This window comes from Gymnoscopelus microlampas (assembly GCF_963454915.1).
Source record: "Gymnoscopelus microlampas genome assembly, chromosome: 21".
Taxonomy (NCBI): Eukaryota; Metazoa; Chordata; class Actinopteri; order Myctophiformes; family Myctophidae; genus Gymnoscopelus; species Gymnoscopelus microlampas.
This window is the reverse complement of record NC_139958.1, coordinates 27,197,826-27,210,545: the sequence shown is the minus strand read 5'-3', so window position 1 is coordinate 27,210,545 and position 12,720 is coordinate 27,197,826. Positions and strand designations below refer to the sequence as shown.

Sequence of the window (12,720 nt, the reverse complement as noted above, 5' to 3'; positions counted from 1 at the left end):
TGGTTTTTCCCAGAGTGCCTCCTCTCAATATTGGCAGGAAGCCATCTCACTGTTTTGATTCATCTCTTTGAGCCACAATCAAAGTGGGGTAAAGTCTTTTGTTTTGACGGGGCCTGCATGAATCCAATGGATTTGTCTAAGGCCATGCACTCTGTGTCAGATCGATGGCAACCACCATAAACAAGAAGGGTAACTCATGCTTGTATTTAGGAGAGGTCATTATGTTTCAAAGAAGATTCATTTTGGGTTCCCAGTTTGATTTGAGATTATAATAAATTAGAAGGCTTACTGTATGTATTGATCCCCACACACACACACACACACACACACACACACACACGCACGTACACACGCTCGCACGCACGCACGCATGCATGCACACAACACACGCACACAATGCACGCACAGTAATGGGTATGCAGGCTGATGCCATCGGTGGAGAAATGGAGCAGATTGGTCTCTGTTCTAGTTGGCGTCTTCTTTGAGAATGGAATATTCACCACCATGCAATGAAACAGACGTCCATACGGATACCCTCTTTTGAAATTTGTCGCTAGAATTCTAAAGAAGTTGGTACAAGGCAAAGGATGAAAAGCCTCCCTCCTTTCTAATAATGGGTCAACCCATTAGGGTGTAATCCCGTAATGAGACCATTCCATACTTGGGCTATAAGTTCAACATCGCTGGTGAGTGGGGGGAGCAAGTTGAGGAGCTCACTAAAGAGTTTCTCCATCGCCTCAACCTGATCGATCTGTCTCCCCTCCCTATAGTCATGAAGCTCGAGGCTGTGACAGAAGTGGCCCTGGCTAAGATACAACATCTCTTTGCCAATGTACACATCCCACAAAATGCATCGAGAGAAATGACAAATAGAACTGTCCAGCTGGCCAGAAAATGGGTTGACCTAAACACACACTCCACACGAGACATACTCTTCCTTCCATATGGCGAAGGGGGGCTGGGGGTCCCAAATGTAGAGTGGATCTATGTAGCAACCAGGCTAATCCACCTACTTTACATGCTCAATAATGATGATGGCACTCTCAGAGAAATGGCCAGGGTATCACTCCTACTGGACTTACGCAGGTCAGCTCATAGGCAGTTTGGCTGTGTGGAGGAGAAGGTCCTATATGTACCCTTATAGGTGTCCATGAACTTTCCAATCCTGTTATATTTGTTCCTCTGTAAAGTATGTTTGTGTGTGTGTGCGTGTGCGTGTGCATGTGCATGTGCGTGTGCGTGTGCGTGTGCGTGTGCGTGTGTGTGTGTGTGTGTGTGTGTGTGTAGGCGTATCTATATTTATATAGGCATATACATAATTATTTTCATTGGCCAAAAGATATAAATTTTTTGGGGCTTTTGTAAATGCTTCTAAACACACTTATGAAATATACAGTATGCCAATACATTAGCTTTTATGCATGGACTGTCCGTGCGCTGACAGTTGTCAGGTTGCTGATAAGCCAGGGCAATCATAAATGCCTGTGTGTGAATGTTTCTAATAATTCTCTGTCTAAATTGATGCATGTCTTTGTGTCTTGATATATGATAACATTTCCCCCACAGTCTGTAGTGTAGACTGTTTTGGGGTTTCTCCATGCATTACTGTCATTCCAGATCCTACAAACGTCAGTGAGGCCAGCAGCTAACTTTAGAGGCTGGGGTATTGAGAATTGTATTCAGGATATTTCATGGTTCACATAGGACACCAATTCAACATGGGACAAAACTCCACTTGGACTTTAGTGCTGTCAGGTTAAAAACCTGGCTAATTACACAGAGCCGAGCCACGTGGCTGCTTGTAACTATACTTATACAATAAAGCTAATAACAACTAGTTTACTGTGATCACCATAGCCTTACAGTATATGTTCCAAGAAAGACACAGCTTACTGAACTTGTTAACAGATCGGAGGCATATCAGATTGTGCTGCACAGCATCCTGTCATATCATTATAACATAACATTACAATATCATTAAGGATGTGCCCTGCCCTCAACTTCACATCCATTAAGAGAGTTATGATATCAGCCTGCACTGCTGGCAGTGGAGATCTTAACTCAGTCTAAACACTGAAGCTACAGTATATGTGCTAGTTAGATATTGTTATCAGGCTAGAGTGATCATTTTCATTTTCATCTTTTATGAAAGCTAATTGACAAAAGTAGTCTTTACCCTTCAGCTGTAAGATATTGTTTTAAACCATATGAAATGCTCATTTAGGACCAACGTATTGTTGATTAAACACATGTATTAAACACATGTATTAACATATATCGTATTAAGAACAACAAATAATGGTTGCGTTCATGTCAGAGGAAAACGTAATACATCACAACAACACTCTTGAACCTAACACATCCCAGCTGGTTAACATCTGGTTAACAATGATTTAATTTCACATCAAGAACATTTATTTCTTATGCTTTAGAACTGTTTGCATTAGAATATAGGGTGGCCATAGCTGAGTGGGTAGTGAGCCCAGTGAATCCCACGTTCATAATACAGAAAAATAGTGGACATTGTCACAGTCTTTGACACACTGATGTTTACCCAAAGCCATGTGTGTAATATACGTTGAGCCGAGCATGCACGCCGGTGACTCCAGTCTCTCATTTTATCTAACAAGTTAAAACATATTTTCATGTTAATAACGTGACTGGAAAAAACAGATTAAAATGATTTGATTATTTGTATCTGTCCGGTTGTGTGTGGGCTATAGGCACGAGGCATAATAATAATAAAAATCACATTCAGTGTTTTATTATTCGGTTTTCAGTCAAGTGTTTCCTCATCTTCGGTTTCGGCCAAGAATGTTACTTTTGGTCCTAAAAAAACACAGCTTATCAATTAATCAATGATCGATCGATAAGGTTATCAACTATCAATTAATGAATGAATCGATAATTTGCATCCTTATATTACACCATGAATTAATACTGGCAGCCACAGGACAGGATTGCATTGTGACTCATTCTTTGCTACTACCATCCTGTCATGCATTCTGAGGTCTGCGTGTTCTGCATGTGCCTATAGAATCGGAAACACTATTGTGTAGTCTTTACTCTCCTAACAGATTCACAGGCATATCCAAACCTTGAATCATGCACCATTGTAAGCTGGTATGCCTTCCATGTATCATAGTGTGTTCTCATTGTGAGAATGAGACTCCAGTATGCCAGTTGCTGCAGGCAGAGCTTTTCACCAGAAGCATTCCTCGGTGCTATTTCACTGTGTTTTTGCAAATATTTCACTCTTTGTATAACACTGGTTAGGGTGCTGCTTAGCATGCATAATGATTATGCCCTGTGAGGCTGAATTACAGAAACATCAATGATAAAAAGTGAACATATAGATATATTCTACAGTAAGAAGATCAAAAGTAATTGTCATGCTATAGTAGGAGTCACTGTACTTGTTGAGGATAGCATGGAGTCATTGCCTGATTAGTTGCCCTCCATTTCACCTACGTTTCAACCTCTTGTGCTGCCGGGTTGTTAGAGGTGAAGCGTTGCGGGCCGAGGAAACTTGGGCGGTTGGTGTGATATTGATTTACTGACACTGGGGGAAGAAGTACTCAGATATTTTTTATAGGGCTTAAGTGGTTAATGTATATTTGTAAAAAATAATCTACATCTGCAAACTAACTAAAAATAATTTTAGCAGAGTCAAAAGTACAATATTTACCTGCAATGGAGTAGAAGTCTAAAGTATAGAAAAATGGAAACACTCAAGTAAAACAAGGGTACCGTAAAATTGTACTTCTAGGTAACTTGAAGCCTAAATTAAAAAATATTCATATATATATATTTTGCATTTTTCCCCCTCTATCAGCCACTATATAATGATGCTGGGGTGTTTTCCTGCATTGAAACACAGTCCTCTTTCTGAAATCCGTATTTTCCCTACTATTTATGTTTTGACATCCGGGTATCCAGCTCTGTCCGGTGACGTAATTGAAACGCACGCATGTGCGCGTCCGTGTTTGGATAGAATTTATATATGTGGTCAATTAATCATGACAGAGCCTATTTAAAAATAAAAAATCTGAGAACCGGCAGGGGCAAGCAGTGACATGTATGTATCCGAATAAAGTAACCTATTTTCAGCATAGCCCCTTCTAAAGTCCCCTTGCGTCATATTAGCTGGTGCTGGGGAAAATGGGCTACTGATTGGCTGAAGGAGAATGAACTGCTGATGAACAGTTTTTTTCTTTTTTTGATGTCTGAAGTTGCCTAGAATCCCTTTAAATACAGCAATAGAGTAAATGTACTTACTGAAAATGGCTTTAAAAGATAAATTAAAGCGTATGTAGGGGATATGTATGTATTATTTTATGTAACGTAACTCAAATAACATAACTTAAATATGATAGTTATATCTTCTCCATTCTGTCTCTCATAGGAAAGATAGTACCTGTACAATGCGACATCCCTCCTTGCCTTCCCCCTGCTATTTTTCTGTCATTTATCCACATTACACATACACCTGCTATCAGAAATGAATCTCTGGTTTCCAGATGGAAATACAGGTGCACCTCCCAGCTCTTTCACACACAATATGAAACTTTTTCTTACAGAATTCACTTTTTAACCATCCGTCGTTTAGCTTTTGTGGCGATGGTGCATCCCAAAACTGCCAATTTATACATATTCTTGTGTCTACAGCAAACTTGCCTCAAAACAAAACTGTGTGCCATGTTTCATTTTGTTGACATCGTTATGGACATAATGGTTTGGGAGGCACAGTAACATTCTCAGAGGTTAATTTAACTCTAAAAATGGATAAACATTTGGGTACCAGAAATGACTCACCAAATATACTTGTAACTGTATCAGCATTTGGTATAGCTTGGAAGGGTTACATCTCTGGTAAGGAGGTGACACACCATGAAGCTTTCAGAGATAACTCCATTTACACTTAATTTAATTACAGTCACAATTTAGAAGGCAAGTATTCGCACCATTACATTCTGACACCCACTATCATTATCTGGGACATTTTTAATATTGTCTCTGTCAGGTGGAAACCTTGTATGTCCAAAACGGTTCCTTTTTTATTTTTGAAAAAGACAAAAATTAAATACTGAAAATAGCCAATTTACAAGCTGCTTGTAGGTCTGCTATTTTCACTGCCCTTGTGCGACACTCTTGTATGATGGACATTAATTACCCCCTAAAAAAGATACTAGGTTTCTGACCTAGGTTCCTGACAGCAACGATAATTGTCTTTTTAAAAAATACAATAATTACCTGTTACAATTAGAAAATTACAATGCCTGTTACCTTTTCTTTTTTCTTTTTTTTTTTACTTTGGTGCACTTCCTTATTGTATCTACATATGAACCTTTTATTTATTTATTTAGTCAGTTTTCCAAAAGTGTCTCAAAACCACCTGCAGAGATGTTTAAGCAATTGGATTTCAGCTCATGAGCATTTACACCTGTCTATGCCAATAAGGGTGATCGGACTGCTATCTCATCACCCAAGATGCTTTTTAATATCAGGTGTAATGCTGTTGTAGATGACGTCTAATGTACACAGACACACATGGCTTCCTTCTCCTTTGCTGTGTGTGTGTGTGTGTGTGTGTGTGTGTGTGTGTGTGTGTGTGTGTGTGTGTGTGTGTGTGTGTGTGTGTGTGTGTGTGTGTGTGTGTGTGTGTGTGTGTGTGTGTGTGTGTGTGTGTGTGTGTGTGTGTGTGTGTGTGTTCAGAAGGTCAGATGAGAGTGAGTGGGAGAGATAGGGGAAGAGTAGCATGCATTATCTATATGCAGTTTTAACAAAATCAGTGAAGGCAGAGACCCAGATGTACAAACACAAAGAAAAGACTTATTGCTGATATCCATAACATATATTAGGCTCACCCTATCCATCACGGCCTAGTCACAATTCTTTATTTTCCTTCATTTTTCAGAAAGGGGGAAATATGATTTAGCCAATCGATTGCTGCATGAAAGTGTTGCCTGGCGATGAAAGATGAGGTCTGCTTCTCTTCCATGTGATCTGATTAACCTCAGTCATTTGGTGGAATATCTGTTCTTGCCCAGTGCTCCTGTGTCATGCAAGGTGCATGTGCACTTAACCCATTAAGACCGGGAAAAGCTCTGTCATTTTAGATTTGAACCACTTTAACCATCATTTTATACTTTGGCTATTAAAAAATAGCTCACATACATGGGTGCCGCGCTATGAGCTTGTAGATCTGCATTTTTTTTTTAATCTTGAACATTTGTGAAAATCTATGAATATATATATTTTTAAAGCAACATTTTTAACTCAAATCTTTGCTTTGGGGGGACAAAATATTTTGAGATTAGGGTCCGCGACCAAATACATATAATATTTTTAAAGATACGGTTTTCAGAAAACTGTTAGGATTTAGAAGACATTTGCAGATGCGTTCCTGGATTGAATGGGTTAAATCAATTAGTGTGCTAGTATTTCTCAACTGGCCGTAGCTGTCCCACTGGACAACTTACTAACTAGGATATTGTATTGGTGGCCATGGATGACAGTTGAACATTTAGAAGCCTAAAGGCACTCCAATTACAAAGGCGCACATAGAGTAGTGCTTACAGTATAATGAAAATATACTCTTCTGGGGGCGGAAAGAGCCGATCTGCAAGCTTGTAGATCAGCAATTATTTGGTGTGTAGGGGGAAAAGGGGAACATCAAGTATAATAGTCCATGCTTGTAGCAGTATAGGACCCCGGTCAAACAATGTTTATCACGTTTAAGTGGTTAAAGTTAAACCTCTATATTCCAGTGTTTGTTCAGTAACAGGGGTCTCCCCAATCTCTCTAGCTCTTTAGTAAACAAAATAAATGTTCAGGCGTACCAATTTAACACAATCAGGAGAGAGAACTCCACAAAGATAATTTATAATATTCAGTTTTATAGTGTTCCAGTTCCAACTAGAAAAAGTGCTCATCGGAGCACAGGTCTCCGCCAGGTCAGGTAGGTTATTGTGGCCTCTTGGTGGCGCTATAATAGGCCAATGTGAAAAGGGTGGCATTTCTTCTTAGGCCTTTCACGACAATCGGTCATTGCATTCATGATTTGAGGCATTTTGTTCAAAAATGTGTTTTGCTAAATTAGGCCTGCCGGTGGCGCTATAACAGGCCAATGTGAAAAGGGTGGCATTTCTCCCTCAGCATAGTGGGAATGTGCGTGCCAAATTTCTCGGAAATCGCACGCTGCGTTTATGATTTGAGGCATTTTGTTCAAAACTGACCTATCCTGCAAACTTTGGAAGCCAATATTAGCTAATTAGGATGGAATATGAAATATCGGACACATCCGTCTTGATCACATGACTATAGAGATACTGTGTATAGGTATAGGTACAGGTATATCTGCTCCATGACAGTGACCTGAGAGACTGACCGTGACACCACTGGCCTGCTTCCCCATGATCAAATTTTCTTAAACTAGGGTTTTGATAGGAGGAGTAATCACAACTTATCTTTTGAGATGGTTGGGCATGCTTTGTGGAACACATAAAGTGAGTGTTCTTGTCCGGATGGTGGACACGGCAACATATAGATCGCCCTTCACTCTGATTAGCCTCAATTTGTATTTGTTTTTGATAAATGTCAATGAAGAAAAGGTCAGACAGGTGGCCTGCGAGGGGAGTCTGTACACGTGCCTGAGAGGAAAATTCACACCTCTTCCCACAGCTCGAGTAGCCTAGTCAGGTTGGCTCCACAGTTCTCTTTTACGTTGAAAAACTCTTCTGGTTTATCAGTGTGATCTAGATGTTTGCTTTTTAAATACCTCTTCATTTTTACTGGATTTAAGCTTCCGTGTGCCAGAATCACAGAGCACAGTACACGAGGATGATGCCTTTCATAACATGGCAGGGGAATCTATATCGTAAAAGATTGGTGGTTCAACGATACTTGTGAGGTATCAGGTGTGGTACTTTTAGATGGATTTTGCCGTTCCCAATGTTATCGTGGTATCGTAGTAAAAATAAGGTGCGTACCCTGGACGCATCTATACTGGGCTTACTGGGTCCTTTCAGATAATTATTTGTCAGATACGCAGGACTCGTGTTCAACATTATTGGCCAATATTATATATTATTTTGCTTTAGCCTTTACCTAATAAGCCGTTTTCCCTGTAAAGCTCTTGAAGCTGTCAATTAGCAGTGTAGGTTATCTGTTCTTTTTAGCCTTTAGCTTTGAGCATCATTATTTCATTTCAGTACGATAAATGGAAAGTGACTTACTGTAGCCTACTCAAAAAGCCCAAAAGCTCTTTTTCCATTAGTCTGAGTGCCTTTCCTGAGTGCTTTTTTATAATTGATGTTAGTAAGTTTTAGTTGTTCTGTGTGGCCTTACCTCTGAATGCATTGGACATGATGTTCTTGTTTAATACAGTAGCTGCTGCTTGTACGGTTGTTTGTTGTGTCTTGCAGATTTGCCATAAAGCAATGGTTTGGCTATGATTAGAGATGTCAGTACAAGCATGTACTCCAATGTGAAACTGGGTCGTGAGAAGGGGGAGACATACGGGCCTTGCACATCACCTCATTTTCTGCTACAAGCATGCACTATTCTCTCAGCACCTATAGAGTAGAAGAATCTCAATCCCCCGACCATATCCAGCCCCCATGTAGCTACAGACACACATTTCCTCCCCTCTCTCATCTTTCCTCCCTTTACCTCAATCAATTCCTTTCGCTACATCTCTCTTGCTCTCATATAGGAAGTTTGTTTGATTAATTATTTGTAGTTATTAGAGGAAGAAGAGGTGGAGGAAAGGAAACGCCAAAGGAAGAAGGATTATATAACTTGGTTTGAGATCTGCTGATCGTACAGTGATGGAAAACGTCATAAAAAAAGGAAACTGGAGACTATATTACAGGCGGAAGTGGATACTTATTTCTAGAGTGTGTTTTTAGATGCCCATTCACTCCATGTTTAGGATTTACATAGGCTTCAGCTCATCCTATATAATAACATCCGCCATAACAAATGAATCTAATGTTAATGTTAATGACTCTAACATCCGTCTATTGATGAGGTTGTTTCATCTCTGCTCCATGTTTGATATGTGATCAGACCCCTCAGACCATGTCTTGAAGACAGGAGACTCTCAAGGGCAAGTAGGGAGTGTAATTCCCGGGCTTTTAAGTTACATTATTCAATGAATGTCTAATTATTATGGTGTGGCTCTGTATGAGGCTAGCTGTCTATAAGAGCCTGAGGGTCGGTCTGTGTTTGTTTGTGAGAGTGTGTGAGAGTCCAGAGCTAATCTCACACACCGCTGGCAATACCTTCACACATTGTTTTTCACTTATCTTTTATATATGTTTTGAAATATTGAACTATTTCAACCGAGCTGAAATCGGGCTGAAAACTTGCCCAATTTTGGAGTCATGCGTCATAGATGACTGACGTCTCAGACTAGCCACAGTCTGAAATCCACATTGGAGCCACGCCCTTCCCATGTGGATTCTGACATCAATATGATTCGATGTTTAGAGAGAAACATTCCAAATCCGGTTATTACAAATTACAGTATTGTTCTGATATAATGAGGCATTTGCAGGAGTCTGTTCTGGCATAGTAGTACTGTAAGTGGAAACTGGGACAGTGTGTCACATCCCCTCCAGCCAAACAGGAGAGGAGAGATAGAGAAAATCCTCAATGTAATCTTGCACCAGCACTATCTAGCACCTGCAGCAATGTTCATTGTCTTAACCAGGATAAACACAATTCTCTTGTAGTGAAACCATAATCCATTGACAATGATCTCTGATAGTCTTCATAACCTTATTCATGCTTGCAAGAGATATTGTAGCAAAATATATGTTGTGGTAAACTATGACAACATCCAGTCAGTCGCAAGGTCAACAAACACAAAATGTCTATCAGAACAATGACGTATTACATAATGAAGAATGGTTTGGTTTGCTTAGAAATGAAAAAAATAACCTTTAGTTCACACGTCTAGATGCCTGTTCCCTATATACTGAACCACACCACTGGAGCTGGTCTGTTTAGGATTGTAGCACTTGTGCCTGTAGCCAGCTGTCTGTCCATCTGGCCAAGCGGTCATTGCCCCACCACGACAGACCATCACAAATCACCGCCACGTCTCTCCACAGCGTGGAGTAGTCGGGACAGAAAATCAATGGCCTCTCCTGGGATCTTCCATCAGCCCAAATATCTGGAGCTTGATGGCGGAGGGGAAAGGAGTAGTTGGGGGGTGGAGGGGTGAGGGGGTGGGGTGACAGGGCTATGCTGGTTGTGTCAGGACTAATAGAAGCGATCTGGTTGTTTCTAAATGGTGTGTGTGTGCTGTGGTTGGGAACAGAGTTGTTTGTAAAGACGGGAGAGAATTGAGGGCGGGGGTTTGAGATGAAAATAGAGTTGGAAGAGAAGTGATGGAGGGAAGTTGTGAAGAGAAGGAAGATGGAAGGAGCACGAGCTAGCACCGAGTAAAAGAAGATGAGAAGAAAAGGTGCAGGGCAGATAGTGTAAAAGTGAGGAACAGACTGGAGTAGTGAGGGATGAAGTGGGGTAGAGAGCAAAAGGGAAGCAGGGTGGACTGATAAGCATGCAGGCAGCTTAGAAAGACATGTGTTTTGAATTCGGTCTAACATATTATTTAAAATGAGCGCAGTGACTCATGAAAGTGATATCAAATGGAAATGCCTTCAACAAGCCATTTAACATTCACCACTAAAATGGACTGAAGATATGATTGCCTGGCTACAGTTGCAGCTTGCAGGATTGTGTGCAAACATTACTTAGTATGCAAAGTTCGCCAGCCATGCTCCTGAATTATTCCTTTGCATTTTGTCATTACCTTCTTTTTGCTACTAGTCTTTCTCATTTTATTATCACATTTTTGCTTCCATTTCATATGGCCCTGGTTTTATTTACTTACATAAATAATCCCATTCAACCTCAATTATTTCATTCAAATCATCAGCAGGAAACATTTGGATTAAAGCTGGTTATCCAATGAAATAACAAATTCAGAAATAAATTCCTATTTGGTTTGGAACCATGATTTGGTATAATTTGTTACATTCCTGCATCTTTAAACTGTTCCAAAGTGTCATTATACATGGTAGCATTTGCTTTAACCCAATGAACATTAGTGGCATCTTTCATCAGGTCTTTGATTATATTCATGCGCCGAGTGAGTTTAGAGTTGACCCATTTTATTTTGCGGAGTTTGGCACATTTCAGTCATTTCCTCAGTCAGACCTTTGTTTCCTGAATCCTCTTCTGAGTCAAGTGAGGCAGACACAGTAGGCAGATTTTTAATAGACATTTATTTTTTTATATTTATTTTTTCAAATACCTCAGCAGTCAAAGTTAATTTCATTATCATTACAATGTTTCAGTTCACAAAAGGTATATCATAGTTCATTCATGTGACATTTTCCATCTTTGCATCAAAGTACGTCATGATAATTTCATTAGTCCATTAATGCCAACACAAAATCCATTAGTTCACATGTCCATATTTACATAGGCAGCGAAGTTCATTGTTGAGTTGCAACAGCATGCTTATACACCACTCTCCCTGGCTTTTTGCTTCCAATCCATTAATCAATCCATCTATCCATGAATCTATCAATTAATCATTTCATCCATGAATCCATATTGCACTCCAAAAAGGAAGCTATTTTATATACCTTTTGCACTTACTGGCTTGGAGCAGCAAAAGGGTTAAAAAAGGAAATGAGGAATGTCCAACAGTTAAAGTTGAGCTCAGAAAAGGCTTATTGTCTCCGCCAGGTCGAAGCATAGACTGTATAAATGAGATGGACAAACCCCCTCCGCTGCTTTCTACAGACCGAAAATGAAGCCTTTGCTGCAAGACTGTAGGTCCGCCATCTTTCAATAGAGACACACGGGCGGAAACGGAAGGCCTACAAATTCACGCCCACTTTTGAGACAGCGCTGCTACTCGGGGTCCGTTACAACGATGAACTGCAGCTCTCAATGCAATCTTTATGAGAGGCATTGTAAAATACCGTCATTTCATTGGTTAAATACTGAGGCTGTAGCAACTTTTTTGGTGTTCTAATAAAGTGTCCCATTTGTTTGATTTGTCCTTTTTAATGTCCCATATCTGTCATCTCGATATACTACCCACAATATACTATAATATACTCCATCAGTATGTCAAAACCGCTAGCATCGGAGATCTAGACTTTAAGTGGTCGCATGGTATATACGTCACGGACGCATCCCTTGAGGGTTTCAATACCCAGAAAACTGGCGAAAGTGGACGTTTTCAATATGTTTTGGTCATTATCTCTGGAACAGAAGGTCCAATCTGCTCAGTTCAAAGCTTGTTGGGTGCGTGACGTTGAGGACATTAAGCACGCAATGACACATTTTCGGGTTATTTGTTTTTTTTTAGGGGAGGCGAGATCTTAGTTGGGCAGGCGACCGCCTGTCCTGCCTCTACAGTGTACACCACTGGTCGGCGCTCGGCGCTCGTAAAGACAGTGATGTCACTGAAATGCGACAACTTGTCTGTCTGCCGTCTACCCTCTGCTGTGTTAACATTATGGGTAACTCGTTAAAGTGGCAAATTAAATGTGAAACACATCAACTATTAAGAAAACAAGAAGATATGTTGACAAAGACACTCCATACATTTGGAAACATATTTTTATTTAAATCAATATCGTCTCCAGTTAATGCAGGATAATTTTAAAAGTAGGCTAATTCTCATAT

The 12,720-nt window shown here is 40.1% G+C and overlaps 1 protein-coding gene across 1 annotated transcript in view; it reads left to right on the top strand.

Annotated features, from left to right (window-relative positions):
* Nucleotides 1–12,720, top strand: part of LOC311037885 (transmembrane protein 132C) — a gene marked incomplete at both ends in the record, with an annotated part of 185,402 nt that overhangs the window by 32,618 nt on the left and 140,064 nt on the right. The window lies entirely within an intron of this gene.